Source organism: Lynx rufus, unplaced genomic scaffold, assembly GCF_022079265.1.
Source record: "Lynx rufus isolate CCGP_SWC_20201006 ecotype Redwood Valley unplaced genomic scaffold, mLynRuf1.p SCAF_5, whole genome shotgun sequence".
NCBI lineage: Eukaryota > Metazoa > Chordata > Mammalia > Carnivora > Felidae > Lynx > Lynx rufus.
Window position 1 is genome coordinate 132462423 of NW_025814867.1, and position 27132 is coordinate 132489554.

The window sequence follows — 27132 nt, forward strand, 5'->3', positions numbered from 1 at the left end:
AAAGATTCCACTATCCCAGTGGGAATAAATCTCTACTTTACAAGCTGGAGCTATCTAAATCAAAGTAATTTTCTATATATGTCCCTTCATAAGTAAATACATTATTTTTACACTGTTCTACCAATATTAGAGAAAATACTTGAACTCTGTTGCTTTAATATTACTCTAGGCATGAAACAAGAGAAAATGTAATCATAATATCAGCAGCTCTGTTTAAATCTCCTTCAAAGAAGTTTGGATCAGATCTCACGCTGTGTCTGAAAGTAGATATTTATAAATTGCTTTGAATTATATGACACCTTTCTTCTCCCAAGGAGCTTATTCTGATAGTATTTATTCTGTGGCATTTCAAATAATTGATTTGTTTCGGTGTGCATGTCCAGAGGCCCCAAGGACATGGCCATGTTTTTCACAGACCTAATAAGTAAAATTAACTTGGGGCAAAAACCAATGAAGGTAAGCTAATGCAATTTAGTGGGAGGAACAAAGACTCAGCATGTTGTATGTCATTCGTCTTAGGGACTATTTTTCTGTGTGCTGCAAAAATATTGAAGATATATAAGTTATTGAATTTTCTATTTCTATTCCTGGCCCTATGCTGACTCAGTAACTGACCATGGGCAAAAAGTCACTAAACTTTTTGCAGCTGCAATATATTTATTTAGCAGAAATTATGTTATTGGTCAGTTATGTTTTAACAGCATTACCTGCCAGACATTACAGTGATGGATGAGATCATATTGCATATAACTTCAAATTCCTTAGATGGGGAGAAGTAGCAAATCATAGCTCATATCTCTTACTGGACAAAAGAGACCTCCTGCTGCTGTTCCACTCTGGGCCCACCTTAATGTTACTTGATCCATGAAAATTCCTTGGATTCTGTAATAAACCTTTGCCTCAAGAGAACTTTACAATATTGTCCGAGTTGAGGCACCAATGATCAAAGATCTTATCCAATATGATAGAAATTGGAACAGAAAATGGTGCTAAAACTTCCCGTTTTTAGTAAGTATACGTCATAAGATATTAACACTGTTCCTCGAATTTGCAATATTTATTCTCTTCCCTAATATAACTCAAATGTATAGTTGTATTGGTTAAATTAGGCTTGTATGAAACACTGTAACCTAAAAAAAAAGCAAGCACTTTTCAAAAATCACCGTTTATGGACTCTAAATCTAGAGTCCATTTTTACCCTCAATAACATATTTGTTTTGTTTCATTTTAAACAGATGTCAAAAGTTCATACACTTCCTAGAAGTGCATTTCTTAGCATTATTTTACACTCAGCTGTCAATGTCAGAATTAGAGAATAAGAAAAAAGGAGTAGGGGCGCCTGGGTGGCGCAGTCGGTTAAGCGTCCGACTTCAGCCAGGTCACGATCTCGCGGTCCGTGAGTTCGAGCCCCGCGTCGGGCTCTGGGCTGATGGCTCGGAGCCTGGAGCCTGTTTCCGATTCTGTGTCTCCCTCTCTCTCTGCCCCTCCCCCGTTCATGCTCTGTCTCTCTCTGTCCCAAAAATAAATAAACGTTGAAAAAAAAAAGAAAAAAGGAGTATAATGTGCATGTTCACATTTATTTTGTACAAGTTAATGTACAATCCCACTTGAAATGAAATGCAGTTAATATATTAACATAAAATGCTGTCTACTATTCTTGGTAAAATCTTAACATAAAAAAAAGTTTAATAAAGGCCTTTTTTTTGTAACACAGTCCATTTTCTTTTCTTTTTTCCCCTTTTAGCAGGTAATAGTTCTATGAGATTTTGCCCAATAGCTAGGTTTTGATCTCACACTTGTAACAAATTCTGACAGTGGCAGCAATAGATTTAATGCTGCCCACCAGTTCAGTTCAATCCTTCCCTCTAGTCAGGATCCCATATGTCAAAGTAAGTTCTATCTGTCTGTCCCACAGCTCCATGTGCCTGAATCAGGTTCTACAACTAAGGAAATACCTCCTACATGACGGCTCCTTTGCAAATGCACAGGTTTGAAAGGAACTATATACTAGATTCACTTCTGAAAAGTTTACTACATACAGTTACAAAGATAAAGATTATATAAGACCCTTCAAATTATTATGTTAACTGTTTTATTTTCTTTAACAACCTTAATATTAGTATTCTACCTGAATAGATACTTGGCAATGATTATGGATTTTAAGGGGAAATAGTTGTTCCATTTGTGGTTTTCCCCAGTAATGTTTAACTGCACAGGTGAAGATACTAAGTAGCCAGCAAGTTGGTTTTAACCTGGGTTACTGTCTTCTAAAATAGGTAAAATAGAAAAAAAAAAAAAAAAAAAAAAAAGAATTTCAAACTGAGTTGAAGGTATACACAATAGTATTAAAAATAATTGGTCACTTGACATTTTCAAAATCTGAACCCACCTGAAACAGATGTCTCAATTTGTCTAGGGCGGAAATAGCATTTAAAAAGTGATCTGCTTACTTTTGCCTCCATCTTCACTCCACTGTTACAGAACAATGACCTCTGAGACCAAGGGAAAAAACAAAGTTAAGTCCTACAATTTACCCATTCTGCTGTCTAAGAAGTTTCCAGAATATAGCACAGGGAAAAGAGACCCAAAGAGAGCCTGCAGGCGTTCTTGAGTTGAAAGACAAGTTCAGAGTTCAGAGAGGCCAAGATACCTTGAAGCTGCAAGGCACAAAGACAGCTACACAAGACAGGATACCAGAAGTCTGCAATGGGCTCCCTTTGAGCCTTCATCATGAGCACTGGGTAGAGTCCTTAGAAGGGTATTGCTGTAAGCCATACCTAGAAAGGATCAATTTGTTTTGAAGCAACTTAATGCTTTCCAGAATAAAGTCCAAAAATACTAAAAGGAATGTAAATACTCTAGCATACCACATATAAAACTCACAATGTAATATCCAATCAAAAATAATAATATCAGGCATGCAAAGAAGTGCAGGAAAACATCAATCAGTACAAACAGACTCAAAAATAACACACATCCACGAAAAAGTTAGTAGATCAGAATGTTAGAAAAGTCGTCATAAATATGTTCCATATGTTCAGGAAAGTAGATAAAAGTGGGAATAAGAAAAGACTTGGAAAAAAGTTTTTTAAGACTAATAAAATATCTAAAGATAAAAAATACAACAAAATACACACTTTTTTGAACATCTCCCAAAATATTTTGTGCCATAAAACAAGTCTCAATGAATACAAAAGTTTTTAAAATATTAAAACTCTGATGTTTGATGACAATAAAATTGGATAAGAAACCAATAACAGAAAAATATATCGAAAATCTAGAAAATTTTTAAACAAAACAACATGTTGGATGCCTTGGTGTCTCTGTCGGTTAAGCATCTGACTTTGGCTCAGATCATGATCTCACAGTTGGTCACTTCAAGCCCCGCGTCAGGCTCTGTGCTGATAGCTCAGAACCTGGAGCCTGCTTCAGATTCTGTGTCTCCCTCTCTCTCTGCCCCTCCCCCACTTGCACTCTGTGTGTGTCTCTCTCCCAAAAATAAATAAACATTTGGGGCGCCTGGGTGGCGCAGTCGGTTAAGCGTCCGACTTCAGCCAGGTCACGATCTCGCGGTCCGTGAGTTCGAGCCCCGCGTCGGGCTCTGGGCTGATGGCTCGGAGCCTGGAGCCTGTTTCCGATTCTGTGTCTCCCTCTCTCTCTGCCCCTCCCCCGTTCATGCTCTGTCTCTCTCTGTCCCAAAAATAAATAAACGTTGAAAAAAAAATTAAAAAAAAAATAAATAAACATTTAAAAAAATTTTTTTAAAAAAGTGCTTGTAAATCATTGATGAGTCAAAGAAGAAATCAAAAAGCAAATTAGGATATATATGAACTAAATAAAAATGAAAACATAATATGTCAAAATTTGTGAAAACCAAGTAAAATAGTTCATAGATGACAGAGCTTTAAATGCTTATGTAAGAAAAACAGAAGAGTCTTAAATCAATATACTAAGCTTCCACAATGAGAAATTAGAAAAAGAAGAGCAAATAATACTCAAAGTAAGCAGAAGAAAGTAAATAAAGAGCATAAGTCAGTAAAAGAATAAAGTTACATATACATACGTGTATATATAGAGACAGTGAGACAGGGAAAGAGGATAAAATACAGAGAAAAAGAGAAACAGAGAGGAAATCAATGAAAGTAAAAGCAGGTTATTTGAGAAGATAAATAAAATTGATAAACTTTTGGTCAGATACATATTACCAATATCATAAATAGGAAAAGGATGCTCACTACAGATGCTATAGACAATAAAAGAATAAAGGAATATTATGAAAAGTTACATTACGATTACTTCAATAACTTAGATGAAATGAACAAAATTCCTTTAAAAAAAAACTACCAAAGCTCACTCAAGAAGAAATAGAGAAATGAATAGCCCTATATCTATTTTAAACTGAATCTGTACTTAATAATTTTCCTGACAAACAAACCCCAGGCAAAGTAAGACCAAAACCAAAGAGATTACCAAACAAACAAAACTACATACTAATGACCCCCATGAACACAGATAAAAAATTCTCAATCTCATTTTAGAAAATGAAATTCAACTATATATAAAAAGGATCATACATCATAGCTAAATGTGATTTATCTCAGAAATGAAAGTTGTATTTAACATTTGAAAATCAAACAATATAATTCACCATAATACAGAATCAAATAGAAGCATCATTTGTTATTCTCAACAGTTGCAAAAAAAAAGTTTGACAAAATTTAATATCCATTTATGATTGTAAAACTCAGTAAACTAGAAATAGAAGTTGTGATAGATTGAATAATTGCTTCCAAATCACTGGAACCTGTCAATGTCATTTCATATGGCAAGAGTACTTTGCAGGCAGGATCAGGTCAATGATCTTGAAATGAGATTATCTCGGATTACCTGGGTGAGCCCCAAATGCAATCACAAATGCTAATATAAGAGGGAAGCAGTTTGAAAATTCTACTACAGAAGAAAGAAGGTTTTGTGATGACCTCAGAGAATTAAAGATTCTATGTCACAGGTTTTACAAATGAAGGAAACAAGGAATGGAATTTTAGAAGCTGGAAAAGGCAAGAAAATTGATTCTCGCCTAGAGCCTCTGGACACTGATGATACCTTGGTTTGGGCCCAGTGTAACTGATTTCAGACTTCTGGCCTGAATAACTGTAAGAGAATAAACATGTGTTATGTAAGCCACCAAGTTTATAATAGTATGTTAGAGCAGCCTTAAGAAATTAATACAGAAATGAACTTCTTCAACTTAATAAAGGGCATCTAAGAAAAACCAACAACTAACATCACACCTAATGATGAAAGACTGAATACTTTTCCCTTAAGACTGGGAACAAGACAAGGTTGTTCACTCTTACCATTTCAATGCAACATTATACTACGGACACTATTCAGTTCAATAAAGGAAGAAAAAAGGTAAAAACTATAATAATAGAAAAAGAAGTATTGACAGAAGTAGGTTTAGATAGAAAATCCTAGAGAATCTTTAAAACAGCTACTATTATAAGTTTAGCAAAAGCACATGACTCAACCTCAATATTTAAAAATTAAAATATATAGCAAAAAAACCCAGAAAATGAAATGAAAAAAATACCATATACAAGAGCATCAAACATATTAAATTCTTAGAAATAAACCTAACAAAGATGGAGACTATTTGTATGCTAAAATCTGTAGCATATTCACAAAATTAAAGAAGACTTACAGGGGCATCTGGGTAGCTCAGTCAGTTAAGTGTCCAACTTTTAAGTTTCAGCTCAGGTCATGATCTCATGGTTCGTGGGTTGGAGCCCCAAGTTGTACTCAGCATGGAGCCTGCTTGGGATTCTCTCCATCCCTCTCTCTCTCTCTCTCTGCCCCTCGCCCCAATAAATACATAAACCTTAAAGAAGATTTATAAAAGTGGAGAGATAGAGCATGCTCAGAAATCAGAAAATTAAACATAAAGTAAAAATTCTTCCCAGACTGACATGTCAAAAAAAAAAAATTCTTAGGTTGAAGGCAGCACAAAAACAGACTGTGAGCTGGATCTGCACATGGGCTATAGTTCCCAAACTCTTGGTACAGATTCAATGAATCCCAACAAAAATCCCAGCAGGCTTTATTATGGAAATTTATTTGGAAATACAAAAGTCCTAATGTAGCTAAAGTCTGAGAAAGAAGAATAAAGTTGAAAGACTTACACTACCTGATTTGAAGACTTATTTTCAATGTCCAATAATCAAGTTAGTACAGGATTAGTGTAAAGCTAGATATATACATGATTGGAACTATAAAGGAGGACCTCAAAAACACCCATACATACATGGTTAGTTGAGTTCCACAAAGATGCCAAGGCAATTCCACACAGATAGGATAATCTTTTAACAAATAGTGTTGGAACAATGTAGGTATCCATTTGGACGAAGAAAAAAAAGCAACAGTCCCTAGCTTGGCAAAAACATTTAGGAGTAAATCTTGGGTTACATAAAGATTCCTAAATAAAACACAAAAATCATGAACTATAAAAATATCATAAACTACTAGATTTCATCAAAATGTAAAGTCTTTGCTTTTTATAAGACAATGTTAAGGTAATACAAGGACAAGATACAACCAGAGAAAACATATTTGCAAAGCTTATATCTGAAAAAGAGCTCTCATCTAGAACAAGAATCAGCAAAACAAGACCCACTGGCCAACTCTGACCAGTCATTTGTTTTTGTAAATAAAGTTTTACTGACACACAGCCATATTCATCCACTTAGGTCTTATATGTTGTTTTCATGATACAAGGCCAGAGTTGAAATTGTTGTAACAAAAATCACATGGCCCATAAAGCCTAAAATATTCATTCTCTGACCCTTTAAAGAAAATATTTGCCAATCCCTGATCTAAAGAACTTGTGCAGCATACCAAGATAAACTTCCAATTTTCAAAAATGGGAGAAGATTTGAACTTGACTAATGAAGATATATGAATGTAAATAAACATGAAAACCTTAACATCATTAGTGATTAGAAAAATGCAAATTAAAACCACAATGATAAGCCACTATTGAACCACAGAATGGCTAAAATTAAAGATCGTTCATGCCAACTAAGCAAGTGGGGAGGGAGCAAATAGAATCCTCAGACATTGCTGGTGGGAATGTCTATCTACTATCACTTTTGATACATTTCTTTAAAAAGCTAAACATACACATGCTATACAACTCAGTCATTCTTCTCCTAAAGAAATAAAGTATGTCCATTCAAAGATATGTTTATGAACATCCATAAGAGTCCAATGCTACAGCCCCAAACCAGAAATGATGCAGATGTCTATCAACAGCTGGATGGATAAAAACATTGTGGTACATGTATTCAATGACCTACTACTCAAGAATAAACAGAGTACATGCAACTCAATAATGAGACAAAAAATCCAATTTTCAAAAATGGGAAAATGGATGAGTCTCATAATATTTATGTTGAGTGAAGGAAATGAAAACTAAATAAAAAAGTACATATATTGTATAATATTTTTATGTAAAATTCTAGAAAATGGAAAATAATCTAAAATGATAGAAGGCAGATTAGTGGGTACATGGGATGTAGAGACAGAAAATAAAGGAACAATTACAAAGGGGCATGAAGAACTTCTGAGTGAGAGAAATGTTCATTATCTTGACTGCTGTAATGATTTCATGGTTATATACCATCTGACAAAACTCATCAGATTTTACACTTAAAAATGCCACTTTGTTGTACATCAATTTCACCTCATTAAAGCCATACAAAAAACGGAAACTTTTCTGGAACAATATTTCCATAGCCACAATTTCTCCATAGATATATTTTTGGAGTGTTACTTGTAAGGGAAAAATAATTATAGTGACATTCAGCCTGACTACTCATATTGTTGTCTGAGAAGCAGCAGTTTTGGCATTTACCAGGAGCTTGTCAGAAACACTGAATTCTTCCAATAGCCCAGCCACCACCCCAGAGCTTTTGATCAGAATAAGGTCTCCAGGTGACTTACATGCACATTAATGTTTAAGAAACATGGTTCAAGAGAAAACAGCTTTGGTTCAATTGAAAAGTAAAAGTCAATACAAATAGTCCTCATCAGAAGTGTAATTTAAAGGATTTCCTTTATCATGCCCTGGGTATTACTAGATAATTCTAAAATACCCTTGGATTCTGGTTCCACAGTCCATGTCATTGCATATTTTCTACTGGAGCTGCTACCATTTTTCATACATGTATTTTCCTCCAGTATTCCCCTCCTTTGTATTCTCCCGACACTTAGGCATATATGTTCATATTCTCATAGAAAATGTTAAGTGTATGTAATCTCTTTAAAGTTATATTGGGCTCCCTTGCCTCCATTTCTATCCAGGACTCTTGTGCATTGTGGTCAAGTGGGACAAAAGGTGGTTTCAGAGAATTAGTATCCTGACTTGAGTCAAAATCTCTGAAATGAACTCAGGAAACTGACAAAAATATATGAAGACAAAAAAAACTTAACCATGTAAACAACTGCCCATTTAATTCTTTTTAAGTCAACTTACAGTAATATAAGTATGACTCAAAGAGATGAGATGGAAATAAAGATTTGAAGAGAAACTCCTAATACAAAGCAAGTGCACTGATAAAAGAACACACTCTAAGGAAAAGAGTGCTTTACTTTATAGAAGTTTTTGTAGATCTTAGTGTGTTTTCACATTCATTATTTCATGTAATCTTTTCTATAAATCTATGATATAAGAATTCAAGTATGATTATCACCATTTTCCAAACAGTTTTATAATTTATCCAGCATTACTCAGCGGGGGGATTCAAATCCTGTTCTTTCAACTTTCAGCTTACCAACCCATATTGCATGTATAAAATGTCCTTGCAAGAGACACTAAAGATCTCTTTCAAGTTTCACATATAAGTGGTTCAGTTAAAGGCTAAAACAAACACTCTGGGGCATTTGCTCTCATGAGGAGCCAAAATCTGAAAGAGTTTGATATTAAAGTCAAAATTACCTTTGAGTTACAAAAGTGCATAAACACATCTTTATCTCCAAAACTTCTACGGTCTTTTCACCTAAATGAAATGGCAAGCAGTTTTGTTTTTAAAAAAGAAAAAAAAAAAAAAAAACTTCTGGGTAGGAGGATTTTTTTTTTAATCTGGAGGGATTTTTTTTCCCCAGCAAGTAGTTAATTCTAGTGAGTTCCAGATGTCATATTTTAAAAGGCATTGCTCTCAGACTTCTTTCTACTAACTAAAGAAATCCCTCTTTTTTAGGTAAATTTACTATATCTCTACTACTTTTCATTCTGGAATCAGCCATCTATTGTACCCTTTTTTCTTTTTTTTTTTTTTTCTTTTTCTTAAATGACGGTTCTCCTTGATTTCTTATTAAAGGGCTTTGACAGAAATAGATAAAAATGACACCTAGAAAAGAACACTGCTGCTCCTGGGAGTCATCAACTTTCAAATTTAAACTTGGAAAAGTATCTGAAGCAAGCCAAAATGAGCACAGAGCAAGCACAAAGACAAATGTTCCTTTTTCTTCTTCTCTTTTAGTTTGAAGGAAGGAGATTATTTTGTTTTGTATTGTTTTGTTTCGTTTTATATTTGGTCAGCTGGCACACTGCACAGTTAATTTGAGTTCCACCCCCCCCTTCTCATTTCAGTTACTTCAGATGTGTCCTACATTAGCTTGTCTTGAAATCTTAAAGGGAGTTGGCCTCCATTCCCCAATTGGAACAATAGTTTCTCTCAGTTGACAGTGCCAGCTACATATATTATCTGTCCTGTTCCCAGCAGGAACATTCCAGTGGCTGTTTAGAAAAATTAGTCACATGGATTTTTAGATTGGGGAGTGGGTGGCTAGCTGCAGTTGTCATCTTTAATTTGTGAGAAAATTGAATTGTTTCTCTCTTTTCATGTCTCCCATTTACCTATTTTAGACTTTTGTAGATGCTTCACCTTTCCCTCATGACAGCTGAGAATGAGCCCATCTTTGGAATCCTCTAAGAACTGGGGGCATGTTTAGCCTGTTAATGCTTCTTTCTTGGCCCAATTCCACTTGGGCTAATTACATTCTGTTCAAAAAAAAAAAAAAAAAACTCTGCATTTTCATTTGTAGATGAAAAAGATTGTTTTTCAACCTCCTCTTCTGAGCTTTAAAACTCTACCCTCAAAAGCCCAGCATGGATCCATCCAAAGTTGCCTAAGGACAATTCCCAGAGTGTGGGAGAATCCAAAAGAACACAGCCAGTCTCAGAGGATAAAGTGGCCATCCTTGCACCTACCCCAAAATCAGTATGCAAAGAAAAATATATGATTATCTGGCTGCAGAAGTTTGCCCTTTGCTTTAAAAGACATACTTCTTTACCAAGGGATAGTGATGACATATTTGAGAATTCACACCAAATACCATCCAAGAGAGACAAGAATTCCCTGGAAACACATTGTCTGTTTCTTTTTTGAAAATGAAAAGCACTGCAAAGTAATCCAAAAAGTCAAATTCCTATAGTTCCTAACCTCATCTTTGATGCTACATGTTGCATGCTCCAAATATGTCTAGCAGGCTACAGACATTCATTGAAATATATACATCTTGCCATGATGTCTCTTTTTTTGCTACAATCTATAAAAAGAGTTCTTCACTTTTATTTCAATTGAATGAAACAATGTGACATTTGCCCTTGTTATTTTAGCTTTATTTCAGAAATTTTTAAACACTTGTCTCTGCAAGATTTCCTTGATGTTAAGGCACAGGAAATTGCTCTAGGCTCTGCTGACTCAACATTTACACATTTTTCTTCTGATGAAATATTTGTTTGCTTTAAAACCGAATGATGTAATGCAACTAAAACAATATAGAATTATACTAATTATGGTCTAAGTTGACAGATTTAGATGGAATCCTACTTTATGTCTGCTCTTGTAGTATATATAGTCATTATCTATCAAGTATTCACATGTAGATTGGGAATTTTCACACCAACTGTCAAAACTCCAAACCAGCAACTTAAAAAAAAAAAAAAAAAGAGGAAATCTCAAAAGACTTACAGGTTTATTTCATACAGCACCACCAAGAAGGGATCATGAACACATTTATTTTGCTAGTCTTTATGACTACAAAGTTCCCACGATTGTGCACTCGGGAAGGGGAAGAGGATACATCTTTTTTTTTTTATTACTAAGTTTTTTTAATTGAATTCCAGTATATTTAACATACAGTGTTATATTAGTTTCAGGTGTACAATGTAGTGATTCAACAATTCTATACATTACTCAGTGCTCATCATGAACCAGGGGGTACGTCTTAATTTTAAGATTCATGGGTGGGCTAAAAATAGGTTCGTGGAAGATTTATTGTTGGTTTCACACTTTTACATTTTCTATTACAAGTTTTGTATAAATATAAAATCATGTTTGTTTCTGTCTCATAAATGGCCTTGAGAGATAGCAATGAATCACAACAGAAGTAGATTTTTTTCCACAGATATCAATGATGATAAGGCCTTAGGGAATATAGTTGTAAGTGACAAGGAGGGGAGACTCTGAGAAACCTCCCAATTTTCACTTAACAATAAGCTTTTCTTACACACAAAAAAATCACAAGTTGCACACACACACAAATCTTACTAAGCTCAGTGAGAGGGTAGAAAAGTGGTAGATGAGCTTCCATTTAGAAGAATGAAAAATACTCTATTTGTGATTATCATGAATCATGGATCATACAGACTGCTCCTGGAAGACAGTCTAATAAGGAAGGGTATTTTTTGCTTGTGTAACAACATAAGCACTTGACTTTGGCAGTTCTGGAATCTATACCTCAGGAAAAAAAGGAGCCAAGTTAGGTGTGTTCATAGAAAGGCATTCACAATGAATAAGTGACGAATTTCTATTTAAGGATGGAAAATTTAGATAACGTTATCTGAAAATGTAAATACATTTTTAAAAGGTAGCTAGAATAAAAAAGAATGCAGAAAGTCTTAAAATATTGGACTTAGATGTCACTTGATATTTGAAGGGAGCAGGATTAATAAGAGTCAATAAAAAGAAAAAAATATTTTTTCAAAGTGTATAGTACATCTGTGATATTCATGACTCCAAGAAGTAGAAAATAGTCTATGCCCTGGATGGATGTGGATTATTACCTTAAGATAATTACAAGCGGGGAGCCTGGGTGGCTCAGTCGGTTGAGCGTCCGACTTCGGCTCAGGTCATGATCTTGCGGTTCGTGGGTTCGAGCCCCGCGTTGGGCTCTGTGCTGACAGCTCAGAGCTTGGAGCCTGTTTCAGATTCTGTGTCTCCCTCTCTCTCTGACCCTCCCCTGTTCGTGCTCTGTCTCTCTCTGTCTCAAAAATAAATAAACGTTAAAAAAATTAAAAAAAAAAGATAATTACAAGCAACAGAGGTTAGTAAAATAGGTTTGTAAATTTTAGTTGTGTATTATAAAGCTCAGTTACCAGGCTCAACATAAATGCCTTAGTTTTATTCTCAAAAAAATATATGGAAAAAAAAAAAAGACTTGACCTAGGATAGCTTAAATTTTTGTAGAATTCTAGTGCCTTCATCTCTAGGACAAAATTCTGACAATAATGGAAGCACTGAAAAACAACAGTTGAAGGAATACAGAGAAATGGAGCGTGCTGAAGAACAGAAATTCCAGAATGCTATGGACCACTGAATCTGTATTGCTCTCTCTTCACCACTGGTCCTTAAGGCATTTATTGAACATGGAAGAACTCCAGATACTTCACAGATATACTTCCTCTTCTATCCAAATTCTAGAATGTCAAGATTTTTCAGTAGTCCTGTCCTACATTTTTTAAGTTTCTCAGAATACATAAAGTGATAGCCAGACTTCTCTTCCTAATATAAAGTGCCAACCTCCCTCTGAGGGACCAGAGTTTATATAAATCGGCTGTAACATTTTCTGTTACTTTCTGAATCCTACGAAAGGTAACAAAACGAATGCCTAGTAAGACTAAAGCTATATAGGCTCCTTAGTGATTCTTTTAGTTATTTTGACAAAAGGTAATTTTTTTCTTCTTCTCATACCAGAAAATTTGACACAAAGAACTGATTTTCACTTCAACATGTGATAACAGTGGAAGAAGCTGCAGGTTATTTGTTGATCTCCTCAGCTACTTAGTTAGCACTCTTTAAAAGGATGTAATTTTGATAGCAGCAACAACCCAAGAGGACAAAAGAAAATGTTATAATGCCAGTGATCTCTGCTGCTAGGGGAACACAAAAATTTAGGATTTAAAGTGCCAAAATGCTTTAACAATGTTATGGTCACCCTATTCTTAATTTTGCTTACTTGCTCAATTTTAACTACATTATTTAACTGATTCTACACAATAGCAAATGGAAATTTAAACAGTGCCATTTGGGACATACTAAACTATCTTTCATGAGTGATGTAATTATTCCAAATTCTAACTGTACAGCAAAGGATACACTTGCATAAATGTTGGCTTGAATATTTTGGCTTCAATTTCAACTTTTGTAATAGCTGCAGCAAAATTTTCCTATCTAAATGTTTTTAAAGGCAGAATGTCTTCGTAAATGAGCAAAGAGTTGGATATTTAGACACTCCCTGGAAGCACAACATAGACAAGTGTCCAAATGCAAGTTTTCTCATTTATATGTAGTAGAGTTTGAATATAACACACCTGCTTAGCTTTGAAAGATGTGGGTATAACTACTCGTTAGGGCTAGAGCCTTAGGGCTCTGTGACTCTACCTGCTTGACATATAACATCTTGGGCAATTGTGGGAGAATCTATAAAGGAAAGTTGATAAAGCAACCCCTGCTTTTCATATGGGTTGATGTGATTCAGCTGTTTCTGGTTTATAAAACCCAAGAGGGATGGGGCGCCTGGGTGGCTCAGTCCATTGAGTGTCTGACTTCGGCTCAGGTCATGATCTCACAGCCTGTGAGTTCGAGCCCCGCATCGGGCTCTGTGCTGATAGCCTGGAGCCTGGAGCCTGCTTCAGATTCTATGTCTCCCTCACTCTCTGCCCCTCCCCCGTTCATGCTCTGTCTCTATCTCAAAAATAAATAAACATTAAAAAAATTAAAAAAAAAAAAACAAACCTAAGAGAGACTGCATTAAGATGAGGATAGAAGATTCATTCTTCTGCATGATAGGGGGGTGAGGGAGAAGGGAAAGTGGGTGACAGGCCTCGAGGACAGCACTTGTTGGGATGAGCACTAGGTGTTGTATGGAAACCAATTTGACAAATTATATTAAAAAAAAGATGAGGACAGAAGAATCATGGAGAACTCATATATATACAAGGACTATGGACTGGCAAATCACAAAATTGACGTTTCAGGCAAAGTTGCATCTTGGAAGACTATATAAATGAGAGAGTAAAAGGCAAAGTCAAATGACAATTTCAAACAGAAAAAAACATGAAGAAGAGAAAAAAGTGAATAAAAAATGCATGTAAGGGAAGGTGCTAGCAGTAAGCTTCCCAAAAAGCAGAGGTAGCAAAAACCTAAATCAGAGCAGTCAGAAGCACATGAAAAAGTGGTAAGAAAGCTAAATTAAATTATGATACAAATGAGTTCATGGAATTAGTCACTAATAGTTTTCTTTACACGGAATTGGTGACAGCCTCTGTTCTCCTTCCCACTTTGGCATAACTCCCTGAAGGAAAAAGGATAAAGAGAAAACTAATACTTCCCAATAACATACCACAAGCCTGGCAAAATGCCATACAGACAACATGCTGTGTTGTTCAACCCTCATAATGATGAAAGATGATGGGGTTTTGGGGTGACAGCGGGGTTTGGAAGCTACTGCCGAGAAAGAATTCTTGAAAACATCTTTGGTGCAAATAGGTGTTTTTATTAAAGCACAGGGACAGGACCCATGGGCAGAAACAGCTGCACTGGGGTTGTGACAGGTAACTGATTATATACCCTCAGGTTGGGAGAGGGTTAGGGACAGCATAAGTCTCTAAGATATTTTGGAAGCAAGGTTTCCAAGACCTTGAAGGGGTAGCTGTTGTTCAGAAAACACCACTTATTACCATTTAGTCATGAGACCCTTCAGATGTATGAGACCCTTCAGGGGGCCATAAGCTTGGAGTATAATTGCCAGCATACATCTTGGGGGAGCTAAGATAAAGGAAGTTTCCAAAGGAATTTTTATATATTAAAGTAGACTTATCGGGTGCCTGGGTGGCTCAGTCGGTTGAGTGTCAGACTTCAGCTCAGGTCATGATCTCACAGTCTGTGAGTTCAAGCCCCGTGTCGGGCTCCGTGCTGACAGCTCAGAGCCTGGAGCCTGCTTCAGATTCTGTGTCTCCCTCTCTCTCTGCCCCCTGCCTTGCTCACACTGTCTCTGTCTCTCAAAAAGTGAATAAACATTTTTAAAAAATTTTTAATAAAATAAAGTAGACTTATAAGATCCTGAGGGGTCAGGATAATGTTAAGCCAAGATTCCCTTTTGCCCCTAGCAAAGTGTCATCATCGAGGCAGCTGAGTTCCTAGAAGGAGGCAACTCTGCCTGTTTCAAGGACTTATCGCTGGACTGTAGGCAGTAAGGAAATTTAATTTTTCATTTGCCCTAGTTTCCCACACCACCATGGCAAACACTTAAACCCCTTTCCTTTGTTCTTGGGTAGCCAGGAGTGTCCAAGAAATATCACACATATTCCACCCAGAGGGGTGGGAAGGACGGTGCTAGCTTGTACTTTGCCCTCAGTTTGCGTTATGCTCCCTCATCAAAAGGTAAGGATGCTTTGGAGTGGTCTGTCGAGGTGGAAGATACAATGTACAGAGATTATCAAGAATGTCTATTCCCCATTAGAAGTAAGAAGTAACCGATAATTTACCTGTATACTTCTAATACGATGGGTTTGAAAATCTGTTTCATTCCTGGAGTAGAATTAAGGAAGGGAGTGCAATCTGATGAATCCTACCTTTAGAAATGAAAGCTGAAAACAGAAGTCTAATATGGACTTCAAGATAGCAGGAAAGGAAATGAGTTGGTATCTCTAGAAGAGGCACAAAAACTATGACAAAATAACATTTTTTAAGCTTTCCAATGTTCCTAAGGCCTTTTTTATTTGTAATTTCTCGTCTACTTTTATGAAGTGACTAGCTTTAAACCAAAAAAAAAAAAAAAAAAAAAAAAGCTTTGTCATTTTAGGTCTAAAATGTCTAAAAATAGATTAATAGCTCAAGAACCTGTGTCTAATTCAATGCAAGTTGGGGAAAGACATCTCCAAAAGCAACCCACAATACCACCAATGGATATTTTGGGTTTTATTTGCTACAATGTGGGAGGAGGGGCAGAAAGAGAGGTAGGGAGGGATGGAGAGAAAGAAGAAGAAAGGGAAGGAGAGAAAGAAAAGCAGACTCCAGGACCAGAAGCAAAAAGAATGGACATGGGGTTTAAGACTTTGTCCAAGATCTGAACAGAACAATCTGTGAACTGTAACCCATGAAGCTGACATCATACCATATTTCTGTTGAGAAAATTTAGGCTCACAGAAGTTTTGTGATCTGCCCAAGGTCACACACCTAGTAAATGATGGAGATGGAATTCAAGAATAGCTGTGATTCATTCCAAAGCCCATAAGCATGCTCCTTCATCACAATGACTGGCAGCTAAGAATTTTAAGCCAAGAATGAGAAAATGGAGCCATAAGAAACAAAGAACAATTGGAATATGCAACAAAAATAGTTACTTAACATACATTAGTTTAATCACTTTAATTGAAAAAGGAAAAGAAAATATTACCGAATTTAATAAAATATTATTGCATATTTATTAGTCTAATGAAGTACAATTTGTGTAAGAGTAAGATGTTGGTGAAATACCTTAATTTACCATGAGAAAAAATTTATATGCATGAAATAAATAATCAAATACTCTTGAGGAATAGGTTGGGAAGAACTAAATTTTGTTGTCACTGAGTGGGGTCTGTATATAGCCCATTTTTATTATATTTGAGCTTTACTGGACATATTCACTGTAGTTTGGGGAATACAAAAGAACACTGGAATAGGGTTCTGAGCTTTAGCTTGTTATAAGATCTATAATAAATCACTTCAAGGAATGTCTGGCCCTGAGTTTTCTAACTTACAAAAATAAGGCACTTGGCTAGATTAGTGGTTATCATATTTTGTTTTTTTATAGAACTCCTTTTTTCCAAATAAATTCTTCAGTTGATCTCAAATAAGTAATGCTGATAAAATTGCAGCATGACAAACACCAAAAAAATAAAGACTTTTTTTCCTTGAGCTCTCAGATTTATGTTTTAGAAAAGTCCTAGCCTTAAAACATGTGGAAAAATGATACCAAAATGAAATACAGTTCAGCATTTCACATATTGTATTCCAAAACATCCTAGTTCTTGGAAGTAGTGTTTTAAAAAGAATTCTCTGGCTAATAATATCATTGAACGATGAACACTGCATCTCCCTTTTGGACAGTTACAATATGTGTATCATGTCAAGAAATCAGTAAAATTCTGCAGCAAATAAGCTTTCTTATTCACATGCATCACAAGTGACCTCAGGTCACCTTCGGTTTTTTTCCACCTGAAGTGACTATTCCAAGGAGCATGCTTTTTAATATGGATTACAAGTTCATGAACTCCAAGAACCCCAGTTTAAATACCTTGGCCTACTTAAGGTTCTGAAATGGTACCTACTATACATAACCATCCAATGGATATCATTTCCATGAACTTAAAGTTGAATTCTATAAGCATAGAGTTGACTGAGTACAAACCATGACATATGTAAGGTATCTTTTACAGGAGGAGAGGAGCTGTTGATGATACAAAGGATATTCAAAGCTCTTCAAGGAAAACAAATCTTAAGATCAGAAGAGAAAAAAATCTAAAAAAAGAAGTGCTAAAGTCTCAGAAGCTACCATACCTCCACTCTGCTCCTCTCCTAGACCTGGTCATTCGCACTGCACTGTCTTTCTCAGCTTTTATTCTAGAGTCCATAATAAAAGCTTCTCTCATCCCATAGCCAGTGCTTTGGTGAAGTTCCAGCATGGCCTACCACCGAAACATGGATTGATGTTCTTTAAGCCCTTTTTGCACCAAGATTATCTTCCACCTCTAAAATCACTAAGTGAAAGGAGCCGGGTGATGTCACATAGAAAAGATTGCTATTGCCTTATTTCTACAAATGGCAAATAAATAATGAGAAGAACATTAGTGTGTTTTAGAAACGGACAACAAAGGAAAAAAACACTATTTTTCTTCTAGATGAACAGAAACTACTTCTAAGCCATGGATGGATCTGTGAAAGAAAGTATGTGAAAAATGAAATATATCTCTATATATCTATATGTATATATAGAGAGATATAGATAGATATATATAGATATATATAGACAGAGAGAGAGAGAGAGAGGAAGGAAGGGAGGGAGGAGACAAGGGAAGGGAAGGGAAGGGAAGGGAAGGGAAGGGAAGGGAAGGGAAGGGAAGGGAAGAAATTAAAGTCAGAATCCAGTGCCAAAGAGTGAGTTTTCTCCCCAACATTTCAGCTGCTTAAATTACTAAACTGGCTCTGGTGGTACACATAACAATTAATTCAGAAAGATTTCCCCTTCTTCTTGCTAAAAGATAGGAGTGTTTTGGGGAGACTTCTGTAATTCCATCACAGTAAAAGAAGATGCACTATTGCCATCCCAAATTGAAAATGTATGTTTTTGCATAGGGATATTTTAGTATGCAGTGTTAAATTTCACAGCAATATTGACACAATACTTTTGGTATACACTGTGATTGGTGAGCTAGCCTTGGGACTGAAACTCCAGCCGTGATGATTCCTACTCTTTTGGAACATTACCTGTTCATGAAGTGGAGATTGCACTTATTTTCAGGAAAGAAAAGTACTGAGATTTCTCTAATCCCAAATAGTTTAAATATAGGAAATGTTCCAAAGGATAGCAATCAAAATGATGAATGAGTTAGATTGTTTTACTCATGTGGAAATACAAATGAAGTATAAATTATCCGAGACAAATTTGCTAAGAAAAATAATGGGGGAAATTGTGTGATGGTCTGCAGAATATGAAAGGCACAGACCTCAAGGCTAGAGAAATAACTTGGTATGATTCAAGGGTCAGTAGTATGGATAATGAGAATGTTCAGAGTAAAACAGAAGCTCCCTCCCCTATTGAAAAAGTAGCAGAGAAACAACACTAATTGGAATGCGGTCTAGGGATCCAAAGCAGGCAAAGACTTAAGAATAAACTCTAATACAATATTAATACTCAGGTATAAATAAAACCAGATAAAACCACATAATTAGGGATCCAACAATAATTCCCCCAGATTATCTAGATATGTCATTTGACCCATCAGGGTCATCTTCTTTCATAAATATTGGACTCAACCAATTTGTCACCAGCTTCCCACCACTGGAAAAGCCATCGGAAACATCAACGTTTAGGTGGCAAGTTGCTTGTGCTTTTCTCTGGGCATCTAAAAAATCAGTAGATGCATGATACACAATTTAAAAATCACAATTAGTTTCTTCCCAGTGACAAATAAATAGCAACCCCACATATCCTTAGCAATCTCCAACACTGCCCAATAGAAATATAATGTAAACAACACACGTAATTTTCAATCTCCAAGTAGATATGTTAAACAAAAGAAATAGGTACAATTCATTTATTAATACATTTTATTTAACCCAATATATAAAAAATATAGTTTTATCTTGTGGTGCTAACCACATTTCAATGCTAAGTAAGAACATGTGGTCAGTATACCATATCATATAGCACAAAAACTAAGAGAAAAGTAGAGGTTTAAGACAAGAAAAATGTGTGCATGGGTCAATGAAGAGATATTCCTTCTGACACATGGTAATGAACATTATCATCGTATTGAACACTCTATAGGTAACTTCCCTGCAAAGGGGAAGGAGAGACAGTAGGCACTGTGTGTAGTGAAGTGAGAATATCAACAAAATAAGAATTAACTTGTTTATGTGATTTGGAGATGGGTTAATTTTAAAATGAATTTTTTTTCTTTATATCCTCCTAAGCAATCAATCAAAAATATATCAAAACATAATTTAAAAATTTTTCACAACTGGCAACTGCAATGATGTTAAGATGCTGTGACAAGAAAATAAAATGTTACTATGAATATTATAAATAAAATTGTCAAGGATAGCACTCATATTAAGCACTTAAAAACATTTATAGGACAGTTGAAGATACCTAGACTTAGAATGCCAGTTGCAGATCATCATTCAGAATTATACCAACAATTTCTTTATTTAATAAAAATTTATTTAGTATTTATTCTATTCCAGAAGTCTCTCTAGGCTTTGTGGATACCACAAAAGCAAAAGCAGGTAAAATCCATGATCTTCAGGAGCAAATATTCTAGGATAGATACATAAATTCATTTCTCTACCAAAGTTTTCTTAAACTGTTTTTAAAGAACTTCCTGTTTCTATTACCAACTAATTCAACCTAGAATTTGTTCTCTTAAGGGAACGTATTCATTGATTGTCAGACCCAAGAGCTGGAACCTGTTTTATTTATCATCCACTGCAGTACAGCTGAGTGCCTTACATATTACTTAATAAATAACGGTACTGAATTGAATTAATTGAATCAAATTGAAATAAATCAAATTTAATTTAATTGGAAGGAATAAAATAGGTGTTACTGTACTGCTACAAATCCTAACTCAAAAACCAGGAATATCTTCATTAAAAATCAATACCTAAACTGGGGTGCCTGGGTGGCTCAGTCAGCTAGGTGTCTGACTTTGGCTCAGGTCATGATCTCATGGTTCATGGTTTCAAGCCCCACATCTGGCTCTGTGCTGACAGCTCAGAGCCTGCAGCCTGCTTCAGATTCTGTATCTCCCTCTTTCTCTGCCCCTCCTCTCCTTGCACTCTGTCTCTTCTCTGTCTCTCTCTCTCAAAAATAAAATAAACATTAAAAAAATTTTTTAATTAATACCAAAACCAAATGAAAACATTAATTACAAGAAAGGAAAACTACAGACCAGTATTTCTCATGAACATAGATGGAAAAATCCTCAACAGAGTATTATCAAATCCAACAATATATAAAAAGAATTATATACCATGACTAAGTGGTATTTATTCCAGGTATATAAGACTGGTTCAACAAATATTAATCAATTACTGTAATCAATCATATAAACAGACTAATGAAGAAAATTTACATGATCATATCAATTGATGTTAAAAATATATATTTGACACATCCTAACATCTAACACTAATCCATGATAAAAACTCTCAGGAAACTAAGAATGAAGAGGAACTTCCTCAACTTGATAAAGAACATATATAAGGGGGGGTGCCTGGGTGGCTCAGTTGGTTAAGTGTCCGACTTTGGCTCAGGCCATTATCTCATGGTCTGTGAGTTTGAGCCCCACATCGGGCTCTGTGCTGACAGCTCAGAGCCTGGAGCCTGCTTTGGATTCCACGTCTTCCCCCTCTCTCTGCCCCTTCCATGCTCATTCTCTGTCTCTGGCTCTCAATAATAAATAAGGGTTAAAAAAATTTTTAATAAAAAAAACTTCCATAAAGAACCCACATTTAAAATCACACTCAATGGTGGGAAACTAGGGGCTTACCACTAAGACTGAAAACAAGGAAAGGATATTCCCTCTCATAACTCCTATTCAACATTACACTATAAGTGCTAACACATTAAGACAAACAAAAATAATAAAACGCATACAGTCTTTGAAGTAAGAAATAAAATTGTCCTTGTCTAGAGATGGCATGATTGTCTATGTAGAAAATCACAAAGAATCAACAAAAAATTCCTGGAATAAATAAGTGATCATCGCAGAAGTGCAGAATAGAAGGTTAAGATACAGAAGCAACTGCTTTCCTCTATACTGATGATGAAAAAAATGAAATTTGAACTTTAAAACACAATATTATTTACATTGGCACCAAAAACAATGTAATAGTGCTCACTTCAATGGCACACATACAAAAGTTGGAATAATACAGAGATTAGTATGGCAAGGATGACACACAAATTTTCAAAGTATTCCATATAAAAAAGGAAAAAGAAAATAATGTAATATTCAGATATAAATCTAACAAAATATGTACAGCATTTATATGAGAAAAACAGAATATTATTCAAGGATACAAAGAGATGATCTATTAAGCCATAAAGGATGTGAAGGAACCTTAAATGCATATTGTAAGTGAATGAAGTTAGCCTACATGATGCTACATAGTACATGATTCCAATTACATACATTCTGGAAAAGATAAAACTAGAGTGACAGACAAATAATCAATGGTTTCCAGGGCTCAGGGGTGAAAGGAATGAATGGTAAAGCACAGAGGTCAAATTTTTTAAATTTAATTAAAAAAATAGCTGATAAAGGTCAAAGTGACATAGGAGCCAACTAAAAGATCCCCAAAGGTCAAAGCTGGAACAATTGGGGCAATAAAATAAAGTAGTATTGGATTGCAACTCGAAGGTTAAAAGTAAGTATCCATGAGTCCATACTGATATAAACAAATGATTAAATAAATTAACAAATGAGACAGAAGAGACAAATCTCAGAAGAATTCCACATAAATTATTTAGATACTCCATCCTAAAGGTGGAGAAGAACAACTCCCCATCCTTAAGTGCAGGTTGTACATGGTGACTTCCTTCCAAGTATGAAAATAGGAGGGAGAAGGCTGCCTGTGTAGCTCAGTTGGTTAAGCATCTGACTCTTGGTTTTGAATCAGGTCATAATCTCATGGTTCATGGGTTTGAGTCCCACATTGGGTTCTGCACTTAGAGTGTGGAGCCTGCTTGGGATTCTCTCTCTCTCTCTCTCTCTCTCTCTCTCTCTCTCTCTCTCTCTCACCTACCCATGTGCTCTCTCTCTCACACAAAATAAACATTTTTTTTAAAAAAAGAAAGAAAATAGGGAGAAAGTAACAGTAATGAAACCTGAAAAACATTACTTCTGCCTATTGACCAAGGTCAACATCAATGGTCACAAATCATGTAGATTGTATGTGCCCTTGATAAGATATGATAAAAATGACACACTTTACTTTTATGATCTTCCTTCCTTAAACCCATAACTCCAGTCTAATTCATGAGAAAAACATCCGATTCCAGTAGATGTTCATCCTACATTTGCTGAGTACTCCCCAAAATTTCAAGGTCATCAAAAACAAGGAAAATCTCAGAAATTATCAAAACCTAGAGGAGATTAAGGAGACAGGATCTCAGAACAGAAAGGAGGAATGAGGTGAAGACTAAGGAAGTCTGAATAAATTATCGACTTCAGTTAATAATAATGTACCAATGTTGGTTCATTAATTTTAACAAATAGATTATCTGATGTAAGATATTAACCATAGGGGAAACTGTGTGTGGGGTTGGGTGTGGGAGAAGGATGTATGGGAACCCTCTGTACTATCCATTAAATCTTTCTGTAAATCTAAAACTTTTCTAAAAATAATCTATTAATTAAAAATTAATATTCTGACTAACCCATTGGCACATACTTTAATATAAGTAAGATTAATTTTGGAACGTAACTGATAACCAGACCATGGACCTTGGCAATGCCCACTACAATGTAGTGCTAAGAAGATTCAGTCTGAAGAAACTTGTCATCCTTACTCATTTATTATAAAAATTAAAATGCTGTAATTATCTATGAAACCATTTCTTATCAGAATATAAACAATAGTTACTCTTGAACAACACAAGTTTGAAATGCATTGATCCACCTATGTGGATTTTTTCTTTGATAAATACAATACCATAAATATATTTTCTCTTACAATTTTCTTAATAACATTTTCTTTTCTCTAGCTTACTTTATTGAAAAAAATACAGTATATAATATATGTAACATGCAAAATATGTGTTAATAGACTTTATGTTATCAATAAGGCTTCCAGTCAACAGTAGGCTATTAATAGTTAAGTTTGGGGGGCAAAGTTATATGCAGATTTTAAACTGTGTGGGGCTTGACACCTCTAACCCTCGTGTTGTTCAAGGGTCAACTATACTCAAGTTTCCTCCATAGTCTTGCAACCTAATCTAGCCACTTTCCTAACTCTTTATTCCCATTCACAGCTAATCTTAATCCACAGTTATATTCACTGTTTCTACCTCCTTATTTTCCACTTCTCATTCATAGTAATTTGGTTCTGCCCCAATTACTCCTCCAAAGTCAATAATGGTCTACCTAAACCAGTAGGCATGCACCTATTATTTTACTTCATTTCTTGCAAGTATCTGACACATTATCTATTCCTCCCTTTTTAAAACACTTTCGTCCTTTTCATTCATCACATTTCATTTTCCTGGTTTTCTTCCCGCCTTTCTTGCATCTTCTTGTGTGTGTGTGTGTGTGTGTGTGTGTGAGAGAGAGAGAGAGAGAGAGAGAGAGAGAGAGAGAGATTCTTATCCTGTCCTTAAATGTTATTGTCCTTAAAGTTCAGTTAAGCAAATTCTTTTCATTGTATGTTACTCTCACTGTGTGATTACCTTAACTTCTATAGGCTTTAGTAGCTACTATCTGTTGTCTAGGGCTCTCTCCTGAGCTTGGAGATACTATCCTACTTAACTGGTATTTCCACTTTGCAGGCCACTCACATATACAAGTCAAAAAGTCCCAGAATTATCTACCATGTCCTCTTCCCCTAACTCCTTATACTCTATATTCTCTCAGTACATGGTATCACCATTCTCTACTCAAGACAACAGTCATTAGAATCAATTTAACCCTCACCTCCAATATTAAGGCATTCCTTAACTCTCAGCATACCTCCTAAAAAAACTTCACAAATTCATCAACTTCTATCCATCCACAGAACTACCATCCTACTTCAAACCATCATTATCTCTTACCTAGATTTCTAAAATAGCCCCTTCCAGGTCCCCACATCTCCATGCCTTCTCCCTCCAGTTGTTCTCTATTCTATCTCATCATTACTAATTCAAGACACTTTAATGATTCCCTTTTGTTATTAGTTTGAGATCCAAATGATTTAATTTTGCCTATAGGGTCTTTCCTAATTAGGGTCCCACTTAATATTCCAGTCTACTTTCCTGCTTCTTTCCCTACTTCCCTAGTTCCACCTCACACCATGCAAACTGCGTTCAGTTCCTCAAATGTCTATGCAGCTTTCACTGAATGCAACATTACCCTAGCCCACTCTCACTGTCACCTACTCTAACCTCAGAGTTCACTTTAAATAGTCCTTTCAAGAAGCTTTCTCTGAATCCTCAGAGATAGTTGCCTCTCCTACATATTGCCAAAGAATCTTTTTCTTCTGCTCTCAAAACCCTTGACACACACACACACACACACACACACACACAGATAATTTTAAATATCCTCAATATTTATCCATATTGCTAATTAAACTCCAAGCTCTCCAAAGGTAATAAGAATATCGATATTATTTATTAACTCTTCCCCAAAATATCTAAGACAATGACTGATGGTCAGACAATATTTGATACATTGACTGAGTGATGAAAATATAAATGGATGGTTGCAATAACTCAAAAAAAAAAAACCTGAAAAGTAGATAATCTATTTAAACTTAGAATTTAAAAAAAAGAAAAGAAAAAGAAAAACACTTCTCTGGAATGAGTTACAGCTTGCCTGGAGCTTTTGATTCTAATAAATTTTCTTAGAAATAGACTTGGTTTCTATGTGTATGAAAAATTCATAAAGAATACCCACTGTATCCCAGGTTTAAAGTAAGGATTTCCAAGAGAGTATTATTGCATTAGGTTGCAATAGTCACGTTAATCACCTAATACCATGTTTGAACTGCACATGAATGGACAGGACCAAAATTCCAAGACATCAAAGGACTCAAGTTTGATAATAATAGTTTGGAAGCAGTCAGAGAAGAGTTAAGGAAGGAACTGTCAGCAACTGAAGGATAACAGTGGGTATTAACAAGTACATATCACAGGGCCATGACTGCAAATTCAATATCGGATGTATAAATAGCAATACAAGCCAGAATGAACCCCTGGCTCAAGCAGCCTTTAGACTTGACAACTGGGCAGTTTAGGAAGATTTCAAAGCTTCACAGAACAGACACAGAATAGATGACAACATTTTGAGTATTAGTAGCAGCAAAGTATATAGAATAATAAGGATGAGATAAAGATATTCTGCCATGTCTATGTACAAGAGAGGATAGAAAAACAAAAATAGGTAGTGAAAAATTTGTAGAGTCAAAGATACATATAATATTTTCTCCAAATTAGCTATTTTCATTTAAAAGCAACAATGACCAAATAGTTTCAAAATGTTTTAATTTTTCTTTTAATTATACTTAAATTAAAATCCTACAGGGGCGCCTGGGTGGCTCAGTTGGTTAAGCATCTGGCTTTGGCTCAGGTTATGATCTTGCGGTTTGTGGGTTCACGCCCTGCAATGGGCTCTGTGCTGACAGCTCAGAGCCTGAAGATTGCTTCAATTTCTGTGACTCCTCTCTCTGTCCCTCCCCCACTCACGTTCTGTCTCTGTCTCTCAAAAAATAAACATTAAAAATAATTTTTTTAATCCTACATAAAAAATTAATAAATATTTTTCTTTTAAAATCTCTAATTGCCATGTCTTATGTTACAAAGAAACAGGCATCAAATGACATTAATGATAAAGTCAATGTTAACAGAATTAAAGTAACAGAGTTTCTCTTGACTTCTCTAAAGTTTGTATTACTTATTATTGACTTTTTGTAAATGAAGATACTCTCAAAGAAGGAATGGTTGTTTTTATATCATCAATTCTGAAAATTCTACTATTACATCTTCCTTCACTGATGTCATCTCCACTCAGGTTATTCACAAAGTAGTTGGGTGAGGAAACAACAACACTTAGATTTTGTCTCAAATGTTTTAGAGAAACTAGCTCTAAGGATCCAAATCACCAGGCTGTTGAAAATCCCCTACTCTTCTATTTTGACCTACCACATGTTCAACATCATCAAAAACCTTCTGAGCCCAGAAGTATGATCCAGGTTTCCTTTTTTATCTCCCATGTGTTGCATACTAATAAGAAAGGAAATTCTCATAATAAGTGCTCAAAGAATACTTGTTTGGTAAATGAGTGAACAAGGAGTAAGAGAAATAAGTCCCTAATCTTTTGCT